This window comes from Solenopsis invicta, chromosome 11 (genome assembly GCF_016802725.1).
Source record: "Solenopsis invicta isolate M01_SB chromosome 11, UNIL_Sinv_3.0, whole genome shotgun sequence".
NCBI classification, from domain to species: Eukaryota; Metazoa; Arthropoda; class Insecta; order Hymenoptera; family Formicidae; genus Solenopsis; species Solenopsis invicta.
This window is the reverse complement of record NC_052674.1, coordinates 1775240-1798781: the sequence shown is the minus strand read 5'-3', so window position 1 is coordinate 1798781 and position 23542 is coordinate 1775240. Positions and strand designations below refer to the sequence as shown.

Sequence of the window (23542 nt, the reverse complement as noted above, 5' to 3'; positions counted from 1 at the left end):
CCCCCGCTCCCGCGTCCTCTTTCCTTTTGGTCGCCATTTCCTCCGCGCAAAAATTTCATCAGACTGCCAATAACCGCCGCTTGGTAGCGCCATTCGAAGACTGACGATTAATTATCACAAAGCGACGCGTGTTTGATGTCGGAGGAAATGTTGGTGTGGCCCGATTGATCGGTTAATTTAAAGGGACGGTAAGGAGGGGGAGGAGGGAAACGCGGAGAGGGTAGGCCCTCGGGGGTTTGAGGTAGAAAGGGGGAAGACCACGGTTCGAGGCAAAGCACAGAGTGGCTCTGTTGTGCTGCCTTTCGTTCGCCTCGACACTCCGACAGCTCTTTCATCTGCGGATGATTACGTACTACTCCTCTCGTCGGTCTAAACAAACCCCTCGTCCCCGCGTCCCCGCGTCTCGCGCGCGCGCGCGCGCGTGCTCTATTCCACGACGCTTGGAAATTACTTATCCCGTTGGAAAATAATTAACGCGTTCTTACGATCGACGCGACGACGACGGTCCTTCGTCGTTCGAACGTGACTACCTATCGCGGTCACCTATTCTCTCGCGCGACGTGACAAACGCCTAATCGTTCGTAGGACCTTACCGGTGGTGAACCCTTGGCGATACGCTGCTGATGCGATTAGCTTAACAACGCTCCCAACACTCGCGTGCACGCCGCACGCGAGATTGCAGGCAGGGTAAACCGGATGTAATAAAGTTTCTCCGTTCGCTCTAGAAATGTCAGGTCGCGCTATATTAAGACCTAACGAAATTCGGGATAACATGTCTCACGATTTGCGTTCATTAACGGGACAAATGCGGCTCTGCGGGCGATTAATTATCCGCGGCGCGGCACCATCATCCGTATGTAACTCATCCGTATGTAACTCGCACTGTGTTTCGCGCAGCCCGTTTTTCACCACTCGTCGCCGGCGTCGCGTCGTAGGCGTCGGCGAAACAGCGTCTTCCGTCTCGTGCCAAGCTCCCCGTCGTCCTTAACATTAACGTCACGGCGTTTCTCGACGGAGTCACAATTATGCACCGGCGGAAATAACATTTACTTAGTCGAGTCCCCGCCCGAGTATTGTGGACCTGACACATATCACCTCAGCCGCGTAACTTCTCTCGGTTGCGTCGCCTTGCGACGGCAGCTTAAACTTGACTTCAACTCTTGCCGTTGCCGCCTTGCGTCGCTCCGCTGGTAGAGGGACGCAACGTGTTGCATGATGTATCGGGGTACCGCGCGAAACAATCTCGGAAATGAGGATCGGATTCATTACACGTGGAGCGAGAGAGGCTGGATGTCACCAGGTCGCGTTGTCGCCGCTTGCGCCGTCGCCGTCGCCGTCGCCGTCGCCGGTCCGTCGCGATAGAGATTCTTCGTCGAGATGGCGAACGAGAAGGCAACGTAACGCCCGCATCTGCGTGTGTCAACCGATCCCGTTTCACGCGCGTGAGCGTAAAAATTCTTTCGTCGCCCTCTCCGGCTAACGGGAACGTCGGTGTTCGCTCGAATCGAAGCGGAACTGCAATATGCACAAGTACGAACGTTTCAGCTGTCACTCATTATTCTATTGCGACTGCAGCGATTTTTAGAAGCGTATAAATATACGCGCGACCCGTTTTCCGTCGCGACCCATCCGCCGCGAAAAGAACCTGCTGAGTCGATTCAATTCGTAATACGACCTACTTTGCGACATCTCAAAATTTATTCCTCAAATACGACGATCATTGATCAATATTTATTACATTTGCGATCGATTTTAGAAGCGTAAGATGAAACAAATTTTTGCCTATTTAAAGCTCTTATATCAGATTACGTTTACGTCACTTTTTCAATTTTCGAGCGCATCTCCATACAATTTTCAGAGATATCACAGACTTATTAATATGTTAAAACTTTAAAAATAACCAATATATTTGACTCGTCAAAAATTTGAATTTTAATCTTTCTTTTTCATTCATACTTTTATTTATATTTTATCTCTTTTACGTTCTAAGGCAAAGAGTAATGACAAAAATAGACATCTTAATATCATTGTTACCTAAATTTTTAACTCTTAAACGATCATGGGTATTCCGACTGATTTCTGTTTTTAAAAATATCTCAAAATTTCAAAGATAATTAAATTATACTACATTTTATTTTGTTCTAAAATAAAGTATAGATATTTGTTCTAGAAACTTCAAAGTACTCTAGTAGAAATTAAATTTTATGTCTAGTCACGAGAAACTTGAAAAATTGTGTCTTTCACGACTACTATCTAAGCTGCGTTTAGAAACATCTTTCTGCTACATTCAGATATCATTTTATCTCTGTTTAACATTCAACAAAGAACAAGAATAAAATAGTATCTCTAATGTTCCTGAATACAGTCCTAGTAACATAACGTTCAACCCTTCTAACAGCTATCTAATCTGAATATTTATATCATATAACTTTTTATTGTATCTTACTTTTTATATCAGGGATTATGTTCCAATATACATTATTAGTATTGAACATCTATAATTTACGTTACGTATATTACAGATTTTCAATCACTAAACAAATCTTTTATGAGATTACCTGAATTCGAATCCGTTGACTAATTCGAAACTGTCAACGGTTACACAGTAACTAAATTACATATCTTTGAAAACATAGCGTCATCATTTTTTTTTTATATAGTGACTAGACATTTACGTCTAACAGTTACAAAACTGATTATGAATATGTAGCCAGTGACGAGATAAAAAACTTAATCTAACCCAATTATATCCTGCCAGTTGACTCAGATCGACTAGATTCATTTCTACTTAGGTATGTTCATGAATTTTTAGAGATTTTGTGGACCATTTTAAATAGATGAAAAAGTAGTTTGAAAGGAAAATATCCACGATGACACCAAAAAGGTAGAGCTTTTTTTCCACATGCTGCCTTGAAAGTTAATTACACCGCGCGAAGCTTAATGTTTTGTAATTATTGTAAAAAGAATAAGTAGAATCGCTTTACTCCCCAAGCACGTGTGCCGTCGTACCGACGGCGAACAGGTGCGGCGGTTTAAAAAGTGTCGTCATTACTAAACCGAGCCGGCATTCGCGCGACCGCGAGACGCGCGTGTATCGAGACACGCGGGTACGCCGGGTCTCACGCTCTCTGAAACGCGGTGTCGGCTTAATTTACGATCGTCTGGGTCCTGAGTCTCCGGGCGCCATCTTCTCGTTCTCTCTTACATAAAAATCAGGAAACTGCTCGCGGCCGAGACCGGCCGCAAATCATCGTCTGTCATCCCACGGAACGAATGGCCGCGCGGAATGGCGGCAACGGTTATTAATAAGCAAACACCATCGACGTCGCGACGCGAGGCGACGCGAGGCGACGCGACGCGACGCGTGCGGAGCGTGCACGACGACGAATCTACATCATTCTGTCGGGCCAATGGACCGAAAGATGCCGCCGGAGTCTTACCCCCGACGTCGCCGGAATCTCCTCGCGGATCGGCGTACGTTTTCCGGGAGTTCTGCGTCAAAGCCCGGCGTCGACGTTTCCCTCCCCGGCTAAGAGAGGAAAAACACGAAAATTACGTCAAACCGGGATCGAGAGGCAACGACCGGAGATTCGAGGACAGGGATGGAGGGACCAACGCTCCGGATGGCCGATTTGAAATTCCAAAACTTTCCTGATAACGTTCCTCGCGGTGGTGGTACCTAAGTAGATACGCGCGCACGACCGGCGTGGCGACGGGATGCACGGTATCGCCGATCTTTCCCTTCCTTCCTTCCTTCGTTGATGCTACAGCGGACGGAGAGCGCCGTGGAACGAATGCGTCGTTACTCGTCAAGAGCTCGAGTACGAGCGTAACGACTCTCGGCTGAAATATATTCATCGTAGGAAGTTCTTCCGCGGATACGGACCGCGCGCGTGCCTTTGTTCGCGGCAAAGTTCTCCCGATGACGGGCGAGAGTTCCGGCGTTTCGCCATTTCGGGATATATAATCCACGGTCGCAAACGCAAGAATCCGCGAATATCGTGTAATCCTGAATTGCGAATTTGCTATATACGAGTTTCCATCAACATTGCGCAGCGACATTGCTGATCGAAGTAACGCGAACAATGATGAAACGTTGGCCGCGCTCTGCCGTAGAAATTATATGTACATCCATTTACATTTGTTTCCGTAAGTGATTCGACTTCGACGTAGGGCGGATGAATGGCCGTCAACAAATTACGTCGGAATAAATTTTTGTAGCTTTATCGTGGCAGTTTATTAAAATAAATCGCCGGAATGAAATATGACAATAGATATGAAGCGGAAATAAATGATTGACGATGACCGAATCGCGAAAAATGGAACGGACTTTGCGGAAATAAAATAATACGTGATTGAAAGCGCAAATGGATGAGATAAATCAGAAAATAAATAGCCATGATAAAAGTAGAATGAACGGTAATACGCATTAAAGGTACGGGCGATCGATGAACGTGATAAAACCACGTAAAAATGAAATAATGTACAATAATTGCGAATATATATGGAATAAAATAAGCACTCGTTGTAAACCTTGCGCGGCCGTGCGGTTATTGTTATTAAAGTACGCAGCTTCGCTGAAAGGCCGCGGCCAAATTTGATAAAACGCGCGCGTATACGCGCGGAATCGACCGCGCGAAAATGTATAATACGATCGGGGGCCGCGCATAATCGGATAAATCGGATATAAATCCACGTGCACAAACGACGCGGACACGATACGCGAATAATTTCGACGCGCGGTCGGAAGTGCAGCCGAAAGAAATGAAAGGGGACAGGCGCGTTTCACGGTGCCGCCGCTCGAACTTTGCATGTACTTTTCATTCTACGGGAACGTGAACGGGCGCGCGCCGTCAGCGGGAGAATAGGCAACGAGTTACTAATTTATTTATCCTCTCTCGCTCGAACTCTCGTCGGCAAGACAGGAGGGGGAGGAAAGGGGAGAAAAAAGGTCGCTCCTTCCCATCCGTCCGGACTGAAACGAAATTGCAGCGCCTACCGCGCGCGCATTTCCTTTGACAGGAAAAACGGATTGAAAGTACTCGCAAGTTTATTTGCGCAGTTATTGTCGGCGCTGCGACTACGCCGCGGGTTCAATTAGCGAATTAAACTTTTAAGCGGCGCTTCCTTTGACACCGACGGCTCTCATCCTTCCCGTGGCCATTGTTTACGCGTCTTTTGTTTGACTCCACGGAAATTATGAGGGCGCTCATGATTTAAAGGCGAGAAGAGACCTCGTCGAAAATCCTCATGAAAGACGACTCGAGGAACCGTCCTCTCGTGGAAGCGACGAATTCTCCTCCCTCCCGCTGCATCGTCTGTCCCCAACCCTCGGCGACTCGGCTTTGTGCTTAATCGCAATTCTTTTACGGGTAAATGCCTTCTGTTCATCTTGGCAGTCGTTAAAGCGGATTCAATCAATGGACAGTAACAAATAATCAGACTAAATTAAATGGACCTTCAACGAAAGTAGATGCGAAATAGAGCGAAGAATTTCAGAATGGCTGGCAAGAATCGTCCCACGACTGACAATTTATTTTTTGCACGGTTAAAGAATAGGGAATAACAACCATTACGTCATATTGAATTTAATTAATTATAAAAAGTAATAAAACTTTTAATCGTTTTTCTCTTGTTCGTTTCGAGAAAAATTAAATAATTATTTAATTTTTATACTTTAATGTTTGTTTTCCTATTTGCTTCTATCATATCGTACACACTCTGAAAAAAAATTGTTGACTCGACTAAATTTTTCAACTTGATTAAATTTCTTTTATTTCAAATATTCATGTATTTAAATTCAATATATAAATGCTTGAACTGAAACAATTTAACCTAAATACATAAATACTTGAATTGAAGAAATTTAGTCAACATTTTTTTTTTCAATGCATTTAGAGTTAATATTTAAATGCTACTAATATTTTTTTAAACGAGAGGTGATTTGAAATCAAACTCTGACGTAGTCGGTCATGATAATTTTATCATGCAGCATGATAAATTGATCAGTGTTGTTTTATTATAAATAAACAATATATAATACATTTATCAATAAAAGAAATAACATAGTACGTAAAATAGAAGACTCTCGGATTTGAATCTTACTAGGGTAAGCGGGTTTTTTCAAGAGACGATATATGTAGCATTAAATCCGTATAAAGACAAATTTTGCAAATGATTATATATCATTTAAGAAAATTTTGTTTCAAAGTGTAAAAATATTGCCTTGTAATATTTTACAATACTGCATGGTACTTTTTATTAAACAAAATTAAGCATTTTTATAAAATTCTTTTATAATTCAAAAATTGCTAATTGTTGCTCATAGTATCTGATAGGTTGCCAAGAGTTGTCCTAAGTTTATACATGTAAATTTGTAGCGAATTTTGCGGCAAAATATAACGAAAAGTTCCCTCTGTGTAGACTCTCAATATTGCACAGTATTTTTCTAGACCAAAGGTTTCCAATTATTTTTAACGCAAGTCCATTTTAAAACACCATTTCCAGCAAACTTTAACGGTGATTCAACGTCAAGTTTTACATGTCTACAAGTCTATACTAATTAAGATTTGTGATTTTCTTTCGTATAGAAATAGCATTTTTTACTTTGTACAAAAGTTTATACAAATTTTTTTATTTAAACGTCAGTCATCAGTTTGTTACTGGAAAACTTATTGTAACAAATTTTGATTTAACTGATTTCATATATTTTTTACTTAATATGATATTTCACATTGTTAACTTGTCGATTGGTTTTTACACTTATTCTTATGTATTCATGTATTGAAGAGGATTTAATAACGAGTAAGAATATCTATTTTATGATAATATAATAATTGCTTAATGATATTTTTCTAATAATAAATTTTGAGTATCCATGTGAACAGCGTGTATTGCGTGTTATATATATTATTATATTCTTTTGATTTTATTCTTTAATGCCTAAATTTATTACTGATAATATTTCACTTTGAACAACTTGCTTACCTGGAAAGGTCTGTGGAAGGGTGGATTAAAGCCTCACATGTCAGCTGCTTATGTATCGAAAAAGCATGTTTCTTCTGTTTCTTCGGTATCTCGTTGAGGTATAAAACATGTGTCTACGGTCGGGATGCAATCCGCGTTTGACGACCCCTGTTAGATAATGCAAAACAAACTCAATATAGCTTCCAAACGATCAATAATATTGTGTAATAATATTGAATGTCTAAGGGCCGCTTTAGAAGGACGTCTTGAGCTGTCTGATCTGTTTCATCAATATGGCACTTTAATGATTTAACCAGCCTCAAATTTCGCGAATTTACAAGAGATTAAAGCGAAATCTAGCTACAAATTAGCTTAGATATAAGAGCAACGGAGACCGCACGACAGCATGCACGAGAAAGAGGCCAGGGAATGTGGAAGAGGAAGAGGAGGAGGAGGAAGAGGCATGAGACTCGCGGATCCTACGGACGGAAGTTTCCTCTTCAAATTAACCAGCTCGAGAGACGCTACGTAAACCGAGATTATTATAATCTCTCCGAGGCCTGACTGTGGTGGCATTAAACGAAGAGACGCGCCCTTTGTTTCTTGGCACACGCATGCATATGTATATGTGCTCGCGAACGGGGAGAAGATGCGAGGGGAACGAGGGGGACAAGGGCAGAGAGGCTAAAGAGATTCGGTATGCCGGTTGGTTGCCTCTTTGCCCCGGAGTTTGCTAGCGACTTTCCGATGCGTTCGCCCCTCGGTAATGAAACCGAGAAACGGATTAGCTCCAAGGTTTGCGATAATGGCGCAAGGAAAGAATCGCCATTTGCCAAGATCCTACCCAAATCCGGTCATGAACAAGGGGTCGCATGCAAAAATGTCCTGTCTTTCTTTCTGCCGGGACGCGTCCGCGCAGTATTATTGGCCCGGTTACAAAAACGGGCTCGCGAATAAATTCGATTATAACTACGCGAGACCGGCGGAAAATCGGCGGTAAAAACGGAGAAGTTTGAGAGCGCCACAGCGTGCCGCATCGATGCCGGATGATATCACAGATGATATTAGCCGAGCTGACAATATCGAGTCGCGTAATAGCCGATAATGTATTATTACGTACTCTAATAACCACCGGCCGTTCTGGCCGGTTCAAAGTCCAAGAGCAAATTTGTCGAACCGCATCAGCAATTACATCCCTCTCGGAATCGAGAGCCACCCCGATCTATCGAGCGACTTGGCGATCGTCGACGGATCGTCTCTTTCAACGCGGCTGCAAATTGTTTCTTTGTTTTAATCGAAGAACCCGCACCACTGCGGCCGCGGGTCGTTAATCGTCAGCAACAACACCGAACCTGAGCTACAACTATAAATCGCGCGCGGCAACTACTTTACGTTTGTTTCCATAAAATGCAACGGCCGCACAAGCGCCCCGGCGTTTCCCCATCGCACTTAATCCCGGGGTATTTATTCGCATAATAATAATAGTAACGCCGTTGGAGCGTTTTCAAGAATTATAGCTGTCCTTGCCTCCCACGATAAATGAGTCCGGAGGATTAGCTAAACAGTGGCTCAAAAATGTTATTATATAGCGGCATGAATATTCATCAACCGGCGAACTCAGCGGCTCGCTTTTAAAACGTTTCAACCCCGTTTCAACCCCGTTTCCTCTTGTTCCGTGGCGGAATCGCTTTGACACAGCTGAGTCAGTTTAAGTACTTGAATAGAAGTGATTATCTCCTGAGAGTCGCCTTATCCGTATGCTTAATTTTGATTACCCGCTGAATGATGTGGATAAAAAAAGGCCTTTTCGTTTACTGCACATTTCTTTCTGCAGAATCTCTATGTCGTCTTTCTATGATAGTATCGATTTCCAAGATGTGCTTTAAATATCCTTCCTTGGAATATATTATTAATCTTATTGATACTGTGTGACATAGTTTTTAACGGTATATTATTTATATAATCATTTTGCAATCTATTTCTGAAATGTTTCATGATAAAGTATGTAGAAAATAATGAAAAAATAACATTCGCTTATTCTGTACGTAGATTTTTATTTATATCGATGATTACTAAATGAAAATTATATGATTTCTCTCTATGACAGTATAAAAAAAAACAGATGCAATGAATTTATAAACAACAGCTTAAAATATAGTTGCAATAGCGTTTTAAGAAGGAAATGAGAACATGAATGATATTATCTTGAAAAAAGATAACATTACATTTACGTTACATTTACGTTGAACTTTATAAAAACTAAAGCACATTCGATTGAGTTTCAGAATAGCGAAATAAGCATTTTGAACTTAACACTAGCTAGAAATGGGCTGCATGTCCAAGAGATTGATTTCTTCATGTAGAACAGGACCGCGGTAATTGGTAGAATGAATCTTAGGGCAAGAAGGATGGCCAATAAGGAAGGGCACGTAGGAGGCGTGTCTCGCGTCCGAGGATTACGCTATGAATTGATATCTTACTTTGATAAAAGGCCAATCGCGCCGCGTATCACAAAAATTTGAGATTGCGATTAAATCCGCAGTTGCAATATTGACGACCCGCACTCGACGGATTTCGCGAGGGGGATATGAAGCAAGCGCCGGGATTCCTCAGTTTCTCATTAAATGCATGACGGAAATATAAGTAAGAAAATATCAAAGAGTGACGCTTAATCCTACCGTACTTTCTTTAAAAAAATGGCAAATGAGAGATTATACCGCATTCACATTGCGTTCCTAATCTCGTGATGTATTGCGGCGCGACTACCTTACTCGACAATTTATGCAGCTGCATAAACTTGTTAATAACGCTTTCGGGACAGATCTGAAGGTAACATACTGTGCGTGCGCGCAAGCATAATGGCATTGCGCAACGTGGGATTGTAAAATTCTTTAAGGCCCGTCGATCGCGACGTATAAATCGTTCGTCGGAAGAAAAAAAAGAGGGGGAAATATCGCTACGCGGACTAGATCTCGTTAAAGTTTTCGCATAAATCCGCACCGAGGACAAATTGAAATTCTCGTTGTACAGATAAGCGCGGCTTAAGAGTCACGCGCGTATAGTGTCGCGACGTTCGTGCGGCGCGCAACAACGTACACACGCGTGCGTAGCCGTTCAATCACGAAGTGCGTGCCCGCGATAATATACGCATAATGCCGCGGCGATATTTCGCGCCGCTCAGCAAGAGAATGCATACACCAATGCAATGCTGCCGGTGTTAAATCATACGCGCTCGCGCGCACGCATCGCGCACGCACGCACGCACGCACGCACACGCGCGCGTGCATACGTGAGTGCGCGCGGACGCGCGCTCGCTCATGGCGACTGTGAAATATTGAAAATGGTGATTAATTAAAAGGTACACTCGTTAAGCGGGATTACACGTGCGATTGATATTTTTGCCGGGACCCCGTTCGTGTAATCGCGTTAACGTGGCCGCCGAATTTAATTTGCTTTTCGTTCGATGCGCGTCCTCCCGTTCGTGGTTGTCGCGCGCGCGGATTGATTCGAACTGAATAATAAGCGGGTACAGGTCCGAGGAAAGTGCAGTAATTAGCGCCTCCATCCACGGTTGCAGCTTCGATTCCCTCCTCTCGCGTTCTGGCACGCACTGTCACTGACGAGCGAGAGGGGAACCTGGCCGAACATGTTTGCCGTAAATTGGTTTAAATGGAAGACACCCCGGGAGAAAGCCAACTTAAGAAAGCACGGACGTGCGCTATTTTTTTTTTTTTATTCGATAAGCCTATCGAAAAATAATTCGAAGAAATTTGCGTATATGCCTTAGGCACCAATAATGCAGAATGTCGCGATAAATTCAATACTCTATATGATTTTTATTGCAGCATTTGCTTCATCGGAGTTTCTCGACTAGAAAAGTCTAAAGTGTTTGCCATAGTTATACAAGACAATTTTAATAAGTTTTTTTTTCGACATACACTATTAAATTTGTAGCATTTTACCCAATTTGTGTTATTTTTAATCATTCTTATAAGTCGTCATTGTTCCTATTTAATATGTCGTCAAATTAAATTAAAACAGTGAAGTTGAATAAGTTAATGATCAAATTATTAAATTTTACTCAAATTTAATTTATTATTTATTAGATGCATATAGACACTACTCACTTTGAAACTAAGCAATTTAATCCCAGAAATGAGTTGTTTAGATTGTTGTTTTTTTAACTATAAGTTGTGTGTGAAAATAATAAATTTCGACACATAGAAGTTAAAAATAATAAAATTATTTAACTCAGGCAATTCAAGAAATTCAAGGTTTAAATTTAAGATGTAATAATTTACGCGATATTACTCTGAGAAAATGAACTTAACTAAATTGTTTAACTTGAATAAATTTTTTTCAGTTCAACTATTTATGTATTTGACTCAAATACATAAAATATTTAATCTTCAGTTTAAGCATTTATATATCATCTTAACTACTCATATTTAGTTTGAATACGTAAATATGCTCAAACTGGAGAAATTTAATTAAACTGAGAAATGTAGTCCAACAACTTTTTTTTCTCAATATACAGATGCAAAAGAGTCTATCGTTAATCGTTGCTCTCGAAAATGAAATAAGAACCAATCTTGTACGCTAAATCGAAATCGGAATACGTAGTAAGGTAGTGCCGGTTTCGCTGGCAATAGAGTGATCGCATGCCTTTCGCGAGGGAAAGTCGATTGACAATCGCAACAGAGTTGAGAGAAAGAAGGTAAACATCTACTGGCAAACGCGGCGGCTGGTCCGAGCACTTCGATAACGCGATAAGGTAAGGTTAAACCCATGTTTGGCGGGCAGGTTATAGGTTAAACGGTGAGCTAGGGGGTGCAACAGGTCGCGTGAACTTGGGTGAATTTTCTGTTCCAGGGCGCGCTGTCTGGCCCTCTGGCACCCCCTTCGCCCCCTTCGCCACGCCATCATTAGTCAATGTCGACGCTTGTAGCACGTGGAGCTCCACAGAATGCAACATCTGCCTGATATCCCTCTGTATCTCTCGTACAAATCCGTGCCGCGATTCTACCACAAGGTCAGTAACGCCCTCTCCTCTCTCGTCTTATAAATATACAAAAAATCGTTTTCAAGTATATTAAGCTATATTTTTTACAACGACTAGCGCACGGTATCTCTTTCGCTCATTTATAACGGACGATTAAGCAACTCACGAAAGTTGTACATTGCTGATGGACGCGCTCATAATGTCGACAATAATTTTTGCCAGTGAAATTTCCTTATATATAGATCGAAGCAAGAAAGTTTTAACACATAAAAATAGCAGAATCAATTCTTTAAACTTCTAAGTACTTTTTTAATCACTAAGATTGCACTTTTATCAACTTAAATTTTAATGAATATTGGTAAAACAAATGATAAAAGGTAGTATCAAACTTTTATTGATTAAAATTAATTTCTTTAACTTTTAAGGTAGAAAACTGTTTATTTTCCATATTAGCGTTATATTGATGTATGATAAACATTTAATAAACACTTAAAAATAAATGAAGAGAATAACGTGCGTTACTAGTGTCAAAGATATCAGAAATCTTTTTCTCATTTATAAAAAAATTGTAATATTATTTACATAGCACACGTATAAACATATATAAAATTTGACTCCTCTTTTATATTATAAAGAGAACTACATCACAATTATTAAATCTACATTATTAACAGATCAACTAAACTAGACAGAACTCTGACGATAAACACAAATTTTAGCACACATATATAATCTTTTCATATTATAAGCGATAGATCAATTTTCTTTCCGACGTTATCGTAACAATTACTCACAGTCCCCGTAAAGCGTGATAAATGCGATCGTTATACGAATCTAAGAAACAAACGTGGCAAGCACGAAAAGTCAAGTAACAGACGAGTGCGGCACAGACGACACGGGGATGAAGGTGGGACGGGCAGAAGGGTTACCACCCGCAGAATTTAGCCAGCCCTCGCTCGGTCGAAGAACAAAGCTTGATTTATTGTAATGAGTTTGCAGGAGTTAAGAGGTCTGCCCCTGCCCCCAGCCTCGCCTCGATATTCAGACTCGTGCGGTTTGATGGGGATCCTCGGATCAACCCCCGTCATAAACCCTTCTTAGCGGCGGCCACCATCGTAACCCCCTCTGAAATATGCATGAACCCCCTGCATACTGATTGCGTTATTTGTATCACCTACGAGAAGTCGCCGCGAAATCGCGTCTGCACTTGGCTCGCATGATCCCGCATGAAAGCCGCGGAGTTGCTTCTCTTTCGACCATCGATCGGCTCACAAAAGGCCGGATCCTCCTCGAAGGCGCCGAAGCTGCTATATCGTAACCATATCGTTACTCAAGACATCGCCGAAGACGCGTTTTTTCGCGACTCTGACGCCGTACGATCTCTCAAGGGTTCGCGAGAGGTTCTCTCAAAGATAAGATGCTTTGAAAAGCCAGCCATTCTTTGCCGAGCAACGTTATAATACTTGCGATAAGAGGTTGACGTTGAGCGATAAGATTTCTTTCTGATATCGACAATATTTTATTTTTCAATTTGCAACACGACAGAATTGTTTAAATTTTGCAAAATTACGAATCACCCCGGTGTCAGCTCCGATATCGTCAGCATGTAATTATAACGATCAAATCATCGGGCGTTCGCTCGTGTCAAGAAACGATGTCGCGTTCCATCACTGTCGAACGGCGAACATCAATCGGTCTTTTCGTCGTTTCACAAACACAAGATACGTCTTCGAGTACCACATCGGTGCGACGACACGATGATCGATGATCGCCATCGACAACCTCTGGGCAAAAACAAACAAAAAAAATTTAAGTCGCTCTCGTATTTCCGATCGTTACTTGCAAGTATCGTCCGTCGTAACAATAATATGCGCGACGATATAAACGCATTATATTTAACGCAATCACGGATTTGGATCTTGAACTTTCTTTTTATTAATGAAATTATTTTTACAACGAATAATAACTTTAATATTTTAACCTTAGAGTGCCACTCATATTTTTCCTACATTACTCTGGGTGAAAATTCACTCACAAAGTTAAAATTTTCTTACAATTTTTTCTACTTTATAGCTTACAAGAGATTAGAATAATTAAATTAATCGCCATTTTAATATAATCAGTATCTTATTTTATATAAATATTATTCTAAGTTGTCAAAATTTTAATAAAAACAAACTATACTAAACTTAAATTATAAATAAGATAAAAATTTACCCACAGTAGCATTAAATTTAAATAAATAATTATTCTAACCATCACATATATTGAAATATTCATAGAAAACGAGTAAACATGTTTATTTGAAATTAAAATTCTATCGTGGAAAATAGTTTTGTGATAATTCTCGTCTTCTCTTTCTCTTTTCCGATATAAAAGTGAATAGCATTCGAAGTATTAAAACTTTTGTAACACTTTATGGGAGTGATTAGAAACAGCTCCTACTCGTTATCACGTCATATTTCTCTCTCGCACGCAGCATAAAAATGTATCATCTACCTAATACAGTTTCTACCGTTGTCACGAAACGACGGGCTTTTCACTGGCTGAAATCGATCATTCGACAACAGAGGGTGGCAACGCGGCGCGCATTTTGCAAACGACGAAAACCGTAAAAAATGGCGTGCGATTTGGCAGGCGAGGCCGCTCGGCCGCTCGTCGGAACGCATCGATTCCCTGCCGAAAACGCTGAATTCATTGGGAATTGACGGGGGAGCCATAACTCGCGTCTCGGTTTGACATTAATGCCTCCCCTACTTCGTGCCTCGCAGATAGGCAAGGGGGTTAAGCTCACTGCGACATATTTATGGAGAGGGCGAGATGCTATCAGGCACGAGGACTCCGGGTTCGCCCGATCGCGCGGCTGCGGAGCCCGCCCTTCCTACAATCTACTTCGCAATTATCGGGCCCGACGTTAATATTTGACCCAGACCATCGCCCCGGCGCGCTACCTCGATTTTGGAAGGAACATCGCCCAATCCTCCTCCTCCCACACGCACACAACCCTATCTTCCATCACGCTCATCTCTATGGATCGCGTCGCCGCACCGCGCCGCCGGTCTCTAGTCGTGTGCTTAGGAAAGTTCAATATTTGTAGCCGATGTAAGGACACGAAGGGTTGTAAAATATTTCGAGCGGTCAAACGTGACAAGTGCTACATGTTAATTAATAGCTTCAATATAATTTGCATTGTCCCAATCTCTCTTTCTCTCTAATATAATTTTTGCTACATATTTTTGGCATTTTTACATAATTGTTTATAGTTTTTTTTATTTCCGTACTGCCAATCATTTCATGTAAGACTCATCATTGAAAGATTATTAATAAGTTTTTTTTTGTAGAAAATGTTTCAAAATTGAATGTATGTTTATTTTATCCGAAAGAATTACGCCCTGCCGCTGTCGCCTTTATTTCTTAAACTGGCACATTGAAGTATCCCTCCTCTCTGACTGAGACGAAGCTCAACGGTTACTAAGGCCGATCGGTCAAGGACGGGGCTCGTCGCACGAAAGTGTCTTCGTTAGTCTTCGACACCGCACATAAGGGACCGGCCAGGGCCCCACTTGTCGCGACTCGAGGCAGAAAGCGGTGGCGGCGAGAGGTCGGGGGTGTGGTGTGCGTGTAAATTAAAGGCGTCATAGATTTTCGTGGTAGCCCGCAGGATCAGGGCCTTAGATTTGCGTCCGGCAGATTACCTCGGGGGTGAAATGGGACAATGGGCGTTAGTCTGGGCCGACGGCGTATAAATAAGGATCCCCAGGAAGCTTCTAGGGACCAGGGGGCGGCAGGCGGAGGAGATGCTCGCTTGGTAGCGACGTGGTAGCGGAGCAGAGAGAGCCCGGCTAGTGCTGAGACCGGTCGGCCGTCCATCTTGGCCGTCGCCGTGGCGGTCCTTATCTGCGCTCACAGCTCCGCTGCTAGACGTCCGGTGATCTAGGGCACTTCTCTCTCTCTCTCTCTCTCTCTCTATCTTTCTCTCTGCCGCCATCTCTTTCTCCTACCTACCTACCCTTAGACCCTTGCCTCTCGCTCGGATCTCTTCTACCTTAATTATACCGGCTCATGACGCCGCTTCCACTATCGTTTCTCCCCGTCTTTTTCTCATCTCGCGAGAGAAAGCACCCACCACCTTTCCACGAAACCTAAGCTTGGCTGATTCCGCGGTGTGATGCCGCGAGGTCGATGGAGCAACCCTTAAGTCGAAGCGGCTCGTCGATCTTCGCGCTCTTTGTGACGCACTCGAGGATGAAATAACATCGGGAAGCTTCTCGCGATAAGCGATAAGGGAAATAATTTAGATAACGCGTGGGAAACTGTGACACTTAATCGGCTCAATGTTTTGGCACTATTTTTCCGTTTAAAATTTATTTTATATTTAACTCTGATCAGCTAATTTTTAACTCTGTCAAAAGAAATTATCTATTATATTTTATCTTTTTCTATTTAATATATTTAGCGTCAAGAAATTTTTTCATCTGAAAGGTATTTACTTACAACCTAGTAAATGTAATTTTTTTAAACTTTATTACCAACAGACGTTTACAAAAAATTATTGAAAATTCTATTGGAACTGACGTACGTTAAGAAGACAAGATACTGTTGTCCCACATGAAAAATGACTTGTGCCGCGTTATAGGAACGTAGCTTTTGTTTAACATCCCTTATATATACTAATCGCTGACAGATAAAACGAAGGCACATCTGTGAGTATTCGGATTAGCATCGAGTGTATCGGTAGATATTTACGAGCCTGACAGGAGGACAGACCGAGTACTATGGGGAGAAGATGCCAGTGTCTCTCCCTTCGCGGAACTTGAGGAGCTTTTGCGGCGCGGAATGAATGGCGAACGATGGTCCTACCGGCCCACTCGGCCGTCCGATCGTCCATGTTTTCACATATAAAACTGCCCTTGACCCTTCACCCGTATAATGAGCCACCGGCGATCCATTATTCATAGGATGCGTCTTGTCTTTCTGCTCCGAATCTACGCTCGTAAGTTCCCCGTTACATCGGCCGCCGCCACCGCTGCGATTTATTTTTCGGCCGAAGGGAAAGGCGCGCGGAGGGATCGGGCAGAGCGCGAAAAGGACAACCAGTCGCGGACGGTAACGCGTGGAAGGAACGGCGATACGCGGTGCGTCGACCTGCCTCGCTACCGGCTGGTTGGGAGACAGTACCGATATCCATTGTATGTACGAGATGGTTTTTGCACGACGCGCTAGTATTTATTGCCGCCTAAGACTGCTGATTCGAGCGTGCGTTGGATGCATACTCGCACGGATGTAGAAATTTCTTGCGTGTTATATAACGTGTTCTTCTAACCGATCTAACAAGACGCTTTAATAATTGCTAATTACTGCTCGTTCAGTTTTGATCAACGGATGTCGACCGTTTATGAAATTTGCGACGCGATCCAACTGTCGAGCGAAGAGTTTTCAGGTAGAGAATGCGGAGAAACCGTAGATAAGCACGCGAAATGATTCTAGCAATTTCTTAATTTTTCTCCACCGTTTAGCTCGCTCTTTAATTTGCCGCTTGGCACCGATTTGAAGCCGCCTTTCCAACAGTGGAACATGACGTAATTGATGATCATGAAGAAAAGGATGACCGCGAAGAGAGGAGACAATGAACGTGTCTCGTGAGCCAAGCGCAAGCTCTCGCACCCTCTCGCAACTCTCAGTTGTCAGTTCACATACTCGAGAGAGGACTACCTTTTCCGCTCTTCTCCCTTTTCTCCCCCCCCCCCGCAACTGGACAATCTCGGGAATCAATATAGTACTAGGACGAGTATTCGCGAGCACTCAGTTCCAAGCTGCCGCCACTATTGCTGCCACCACTTCGGCCTTGTAATTAAACCTGCTGCTAATGTACCGGCCAGACTATCGCCGTTATGCCATTCTGCCATCTTCGCGGTGCAGACTAAAAACCGACCTGCGCGTACAAAAACGGCGAGAGGACGTGTCCGACAAAACGCTTTGCTCTTGCGTATGCGTGCGCGAGAAAGAGGACTGCATGCAGTATCTATCTGTCCTATTAATCCTAGAAAAATGTAGGGAAACTTTTATTTTACGCTGCAAACGTGTGTGTATGTGAATATTATTAACAGTGTCGTCTACCATTTTTGTAAAAGTTCAATCTTCCATGCTAAACTAAATTAAAACATTATCGAAATTATGCGAAATTAATCTCTTAATTAATTCCATAAGAATTAAATTAATCAAATATCATTTTTGCGCAGATTCAATTTATCCGCTTCATTTTTTAGAATTAAAACTGTTGTCCTTTATATTATAATACATCTCTCTCTCTCTCTCTCTCTCTCTCTCTCTCTCTCTCTCTCTCTTTCTCTCTATAGATCTGTCACTTGCCACGTCAAAGAACGATGCAGCTGTCAGTTTTTTTTTGTTTCATCCACGGGGTGTGTTAATTCAGTCGTTAACCCGTCGCATGTAACCGTGACATTCGTTCTTTTATTAAACTCGCATTTTCGTACATCGCATGTGTTTCAAGCGCCGTATAACGGCGCACGTCGCGCGACACATACACCTCCGACCAGGCCATAAAACCACACGTTGCTTCGTTATTTGATTATGCACTGCGTTCGTCACGATCTCTCTCGCTTTTTGACACTATCTCTCGTCCAACTGTTTCTATCCGTCGCAACGACATCGTGTTTGATTTTAAATTGATGCACAAAGTCTTTTATTTTAATAACATCTCTCAGCGCACGTTACTTCCAACAGATATTGCTGTCAGGTTTTTTCTAGAGACTAGAATATTAATCTTGCATTTTTACGTTTGAAATCATAACCAACATGAAAAAATAATTGATAATAATTGCAAGCAAGATTCTGGTGCTTTTTAGTAATTTAACAAATTGATATAAACGCGGAATGTAGTACGATCAAGATACATCAACCGTTCTTTTTCGTTAAAGCGACATATCTTGACGGAAAGAGTGTCGACTTTCCATTTTTAGCGGTAACGAGGTCAGCGCACGGCGCGCGTCGCTCGTCCATAAAAATCCAATCAGCGGACGGATACGTTGCTCAACGAAATAATATTCCCACCAGCGATAATTTATCTCCGATAGAGCCAGAGTCTACAAGACGCGTCGACAAGGTATTCGGGTTCTGCGGTCGTCTAACGCATAGCAAGACCACGCTTCCCTTCCCGGTGAACGAAGCGGTTGCGGGTCTTTGGGGTCCCGTAACGGAGTCTCGTCACACAGTTGTCTGTGCATATCAGATGAACGGCACTCTCCACGATCTCGGCCGACATTCATGAAAGCTTAATCGCGGTAGCGCGTACTTATCGAACGTCGCCGGAGCCTAGGGCTCATTCTGCGCTCTTTGGCGGCCGCTTCCCCTTCGGGGATCAGCCACCCTCGTCGAGGTGTTTCGCGGTAAAGGAAGAAACCGGACATTAAATATTGGAACTGGTATCGGAATTATAGAAGAGTCTGCGTGTGAACGCTCAAAAGTCGAAAAAGAAGGAGAAAGAAGAAAACGGATAGGAAGAACGCGCGAGGGGAAGAGGAAAGCTGAAAGCGTATAGGCAGAAAAGGGGAGGGGGAGTACCGAGGTGGTCTTACGATGGTAATAGTGTGAGGTACCTTACGGAGGGGGTGGCGAGGGTGAATCGTGAGGAAGGTCGACGGAAGCGCCGGGTAGTATTCGCTCTGGATGGGTGAAACGACTCAGGAATGGTGAGCTTGTACGGATACACCAGGCAATTGAACTCCTTCCGTTTATTGCTTTTAATTAAACGACCGAGATATTTCTGCTACGTTTCATTAGCGTAGAGCCGAACTCACGGCACGACGGTTCGGTTAATGCATTGCCGTCGCCCTGCTCCTCTTCCTTTCTGCTGCAGCGCAAGAAAATTTCGGCCGCGACTCGCACGCGGCGCGCGCGTGCATGCACATCGTTGCGCTTCTTACTGTTTCTTCATTTACGTCTAACGACTCGTCCAGCTCGTTCCAGCGCGGTCATTTCGGTCGGTCAATTAGGACTTTCAATTATTGTATGTACACGGAAACATAGGAAATATTAGCTCTCCGATCGATCGAAGCGTACAGAAATTCTACTTCCTCGGCTGATGATTGTCAACTTGGCGTCCCCGCAGGAAAAAAATGTCAATATTAATAATTAAGTTTCTTAATTTAAATTAATACATTTGTACGTCGTTTACATACATACATATGTAAATTCGTTTCACGGATCTTTCAAATATACACTGCGCGATGAAGATTTAATGACTGTATAACTTTTTAAGAATATTTTAATGGCGCGTTTGTTACTTTTTAAAAATTTTTATTTAGTAATAAGTCTATTTCGCTTTAACATCAAGCTGAGATACTCGCAAAAATTGTAATCGTCCCAACTTGACGTATTAAATTTGTAGTTTTTCTTTCCGAAACGCAAGAATTTCGTAACGTATTTTGCGAACACTTGGCGCGTATCGCGAAACTGATTCGGGCTAATCGCGGCCCGCGAATCTGCTGATGAATATTCGGCGAATGTAACGAAGATGTCGTCGCGAAGGCGACGACGCCGCAGAAACGAGCGAGAGAGCGGCGACGTGACTCGCTTGCGCCAATTCTAATTTTGCGCTGGCTCCGCTTAATATCTCGTCGTAGCGAGAAGCCGGCGATAAATCTCTGGATTCATTATCATAAATTGGCCCGACGGAGCCCGCACGTCGGCCGGTTGATGCTGACGGCGAGCTCGTCTCATCGCACGACGACGGGGATGACAGATCAAAGCGGAGGCGAGGAAGAAGTTCGATTCGCTCGTTTACGCAGGCGAGCTCGTCGTAAAAACGTCGTTTCGCTTGTCCCCTCCTCTTTTCTTTCGCTCTTCTCGCCCGTCCCACACGTACGAGCCCGCCGTTCGATTTATGGATCCGAGAACTGGTCCGTCTATAAATTAGGAGGACCGCGAAGATCGAAAGATATACGAATCGTTTTTTTTTTTACTGCGAATGATTATAAGCCGGAACTTTCAGCCGCGCTGCTTCGGGGATAACTGGGACTCACGTTGCCCAAAAACTAATCGTGGGCCCGATCGTTTTAATTGTACGCTATCATTGAGTGAATATATTTTTAAAGTTTGTTTAATATAAACTAATCTATTATTTGATATTCAAGTAACGTGTTAACTAAGTTTAACATGCATACTTTTTCATGTTAATTACTCTCTAAAATTTTTGGAGTGAAATTTCATCTAAAAGAGTGGAATTCCACTCTAAAAGTGTGAAAAACTTTATCAAGACTCTTTATCAAGACTGGCAGGATTTTCACACTTTTAGAGTGGGATTCCACTCCAAAGAATTTAGAGAGTATTTCTATCTTATATAAATAATACTCGATTTCTCGTTCAACAATTTTAGACAACTTTTAAGACCCGAGGCTGTTACTAACGTTTCATCCTTCCCGTGCATGCGCATGGTGCCGGAATGATAGAAATAATTTGCATAGATAATAGGAGAAGACATTACAGTGACGTAACTATGCTCTTCTTAGAATTTCGCGGTGTTTACTTGGCTAAGCTATCTCGCATTAGCGCACGACATGTGTCTTGCTCCACGATGTCGCGGTGACTGATTTATGCGCCTTGATCTCGGTCCTTGCTACCGGGAGAAATAACAATAACGTGGTCATAATTTTCTCCCGTGGACGTGAAATTGCATTTCTCTATTTTCCTAGGACGTTGAACTAGATTACGAGAGATTATGCGCCACGAAACTTATGCATCAATTCACTTTGTGTATTGATCGCTGATTGATGGCTGTAATTAGACGGAAACCAGACATTTGATTAATTTCATATACTAATTGCAAATGCCTAAGGCTTATTATTAAAACAGTGTATGAAGTTGCTTTTAAGAATTATTATATTATTTATATTTTTAATGAAAGGTGCTTGTGTTTTTAATCCAAAAAGCGTTTAGGAACAAAATCGCAACTTTTTTTTATTAGTTTTTATAATAACATATGCATTCTAGCAGATATATATATATATATATATATAATATCTAGCTGAAACTATATACGTAATGCATATTTTTAGACTAACAATAAGTGCAGTTTATGTTTCAAACAGAATTTCTTCAGGAAGAACAGAATCTATTTTATTTCACACAAATAACATTGCTTTTATTCGGCAGTCTAAGTAAATGGATCGTATTAGCAAATGCAAGTATAAGATTCCTAACAGCTAAAGGCTAAATGCATTCGGACCATGCAAGCTGAACTGGTAATATGCTCAGACCTTTATTCGAGTTTTCGCTTCGCAACAGTTCTGCCTTATCTCCGTTTGTTAATTGCCACACGCAATTTTATTATTAGAATCGGACGACTACTTACTTTATTTTTTTTTTTAATGCCACGGGTTTTAGTATAATACGAAGTGACGCCAAACACCTGAAGATTTATCGGACACGTGCTATAATATAAATTACGTATTCGCTATAAATGCAGTAATTAACAGCAAACGTGATTCGGTTGGAAGGGTGCATTCGCTCAGTGAGATGTTCTCGAATGTGAATCGCGAAACGGTATACATTCTGGACAGAGCATTTACATTGTAACTATAGCCGCGGGCATTGTAAACACATTGACACGGAACATTCAGTTAACATCGTGCATGCGGTAGGAATAATGCAACATGCGAAATTACATAATGGAATTATATTATGTCCCGCTCGCGAACCATTCCGGGAAATGTTCATATTTTCTATTGCGTGTATTTTTTAGGAGTGCCCGCACGGCAAACTTGATTAAAGGATATAGATTTTTCGTTGTCCTCTATGGATCGAAATTTTATTACGCATTATATGGACATTACACAGCAAATTACAGAGAATGCATTATTTTACTTTTTACTGCGCTTGCAGTGATTACATGACCTCTCTCCAACACACATACACACGTATACGCAATACTCCCTTTCTATATTGCTATTATATTTCTGAAAATATATTGTATGTTTGTTATAAAGACGAATTTATTATCAAGTATTCCAAATAAATTTGCTTTATGCAAGTTTGAAAATAATAATTCCGTTGAAAGAATAAACGAGGTACACGGCTAACGAGATATAATCAACGATACGGTTGAAGATTAATTTTTAATCCGCGTAACGAGACGAGGTGTTGATGGTGCGTGCATGTTCAGGAGACATCGCGCCAAGGTTTTCTACACTTTTCCCTGTGAAAAGCCCGAGTAATCGCGCGGCAGCCAAGTGTCGAGAGCCGGAAGTCCAGTTCCGAGGCAGGCGTCGGTCGCGCTCACCTAATCTCGAAACGCTTGTCCCGGCTTAAACGAACCTTGGCCGCTAATACGCGAGTGATTAATTATTGTTACGCGTCGGTGTTACGATCTCCGCATCGGACCCTTAATGGAAATAACTAAGTATTGTTCGGGTGCATGCCTTCCGTACGGAAGCGATCCATCATGACCCGGATAATTAGTACAGCCGTGGTTGCGCGTATAATCATCACTCGGAATAATAATGGCGATCCGCCTCTCTTCCCTCTTGATGCGCCGAGAGGTGCGAAACGACGCGGCGG

General features: G+C 42.3%; 1 long non-coding RNA gene across 1 annotated transcript in view; it reads left to right on the top strand.

Annotated features, from left to right (window-relative positions):
* LOC120358919 overlaps positions 1-23542 on the top strand; it is a 127093-nt gene that overhangs the window by 5413 nt on the left and 98138 nt on the right. Inside the window, exon 2 of the long non-coding RNA XR_005575814.1 lies at positions 11839-11998. This is a non-coding gene — a long non-coding RNA (uncharacterized LOC120358919). The remainder of the gene's footprint in view (positions 1-11838; positions 11999-23542) is intronic.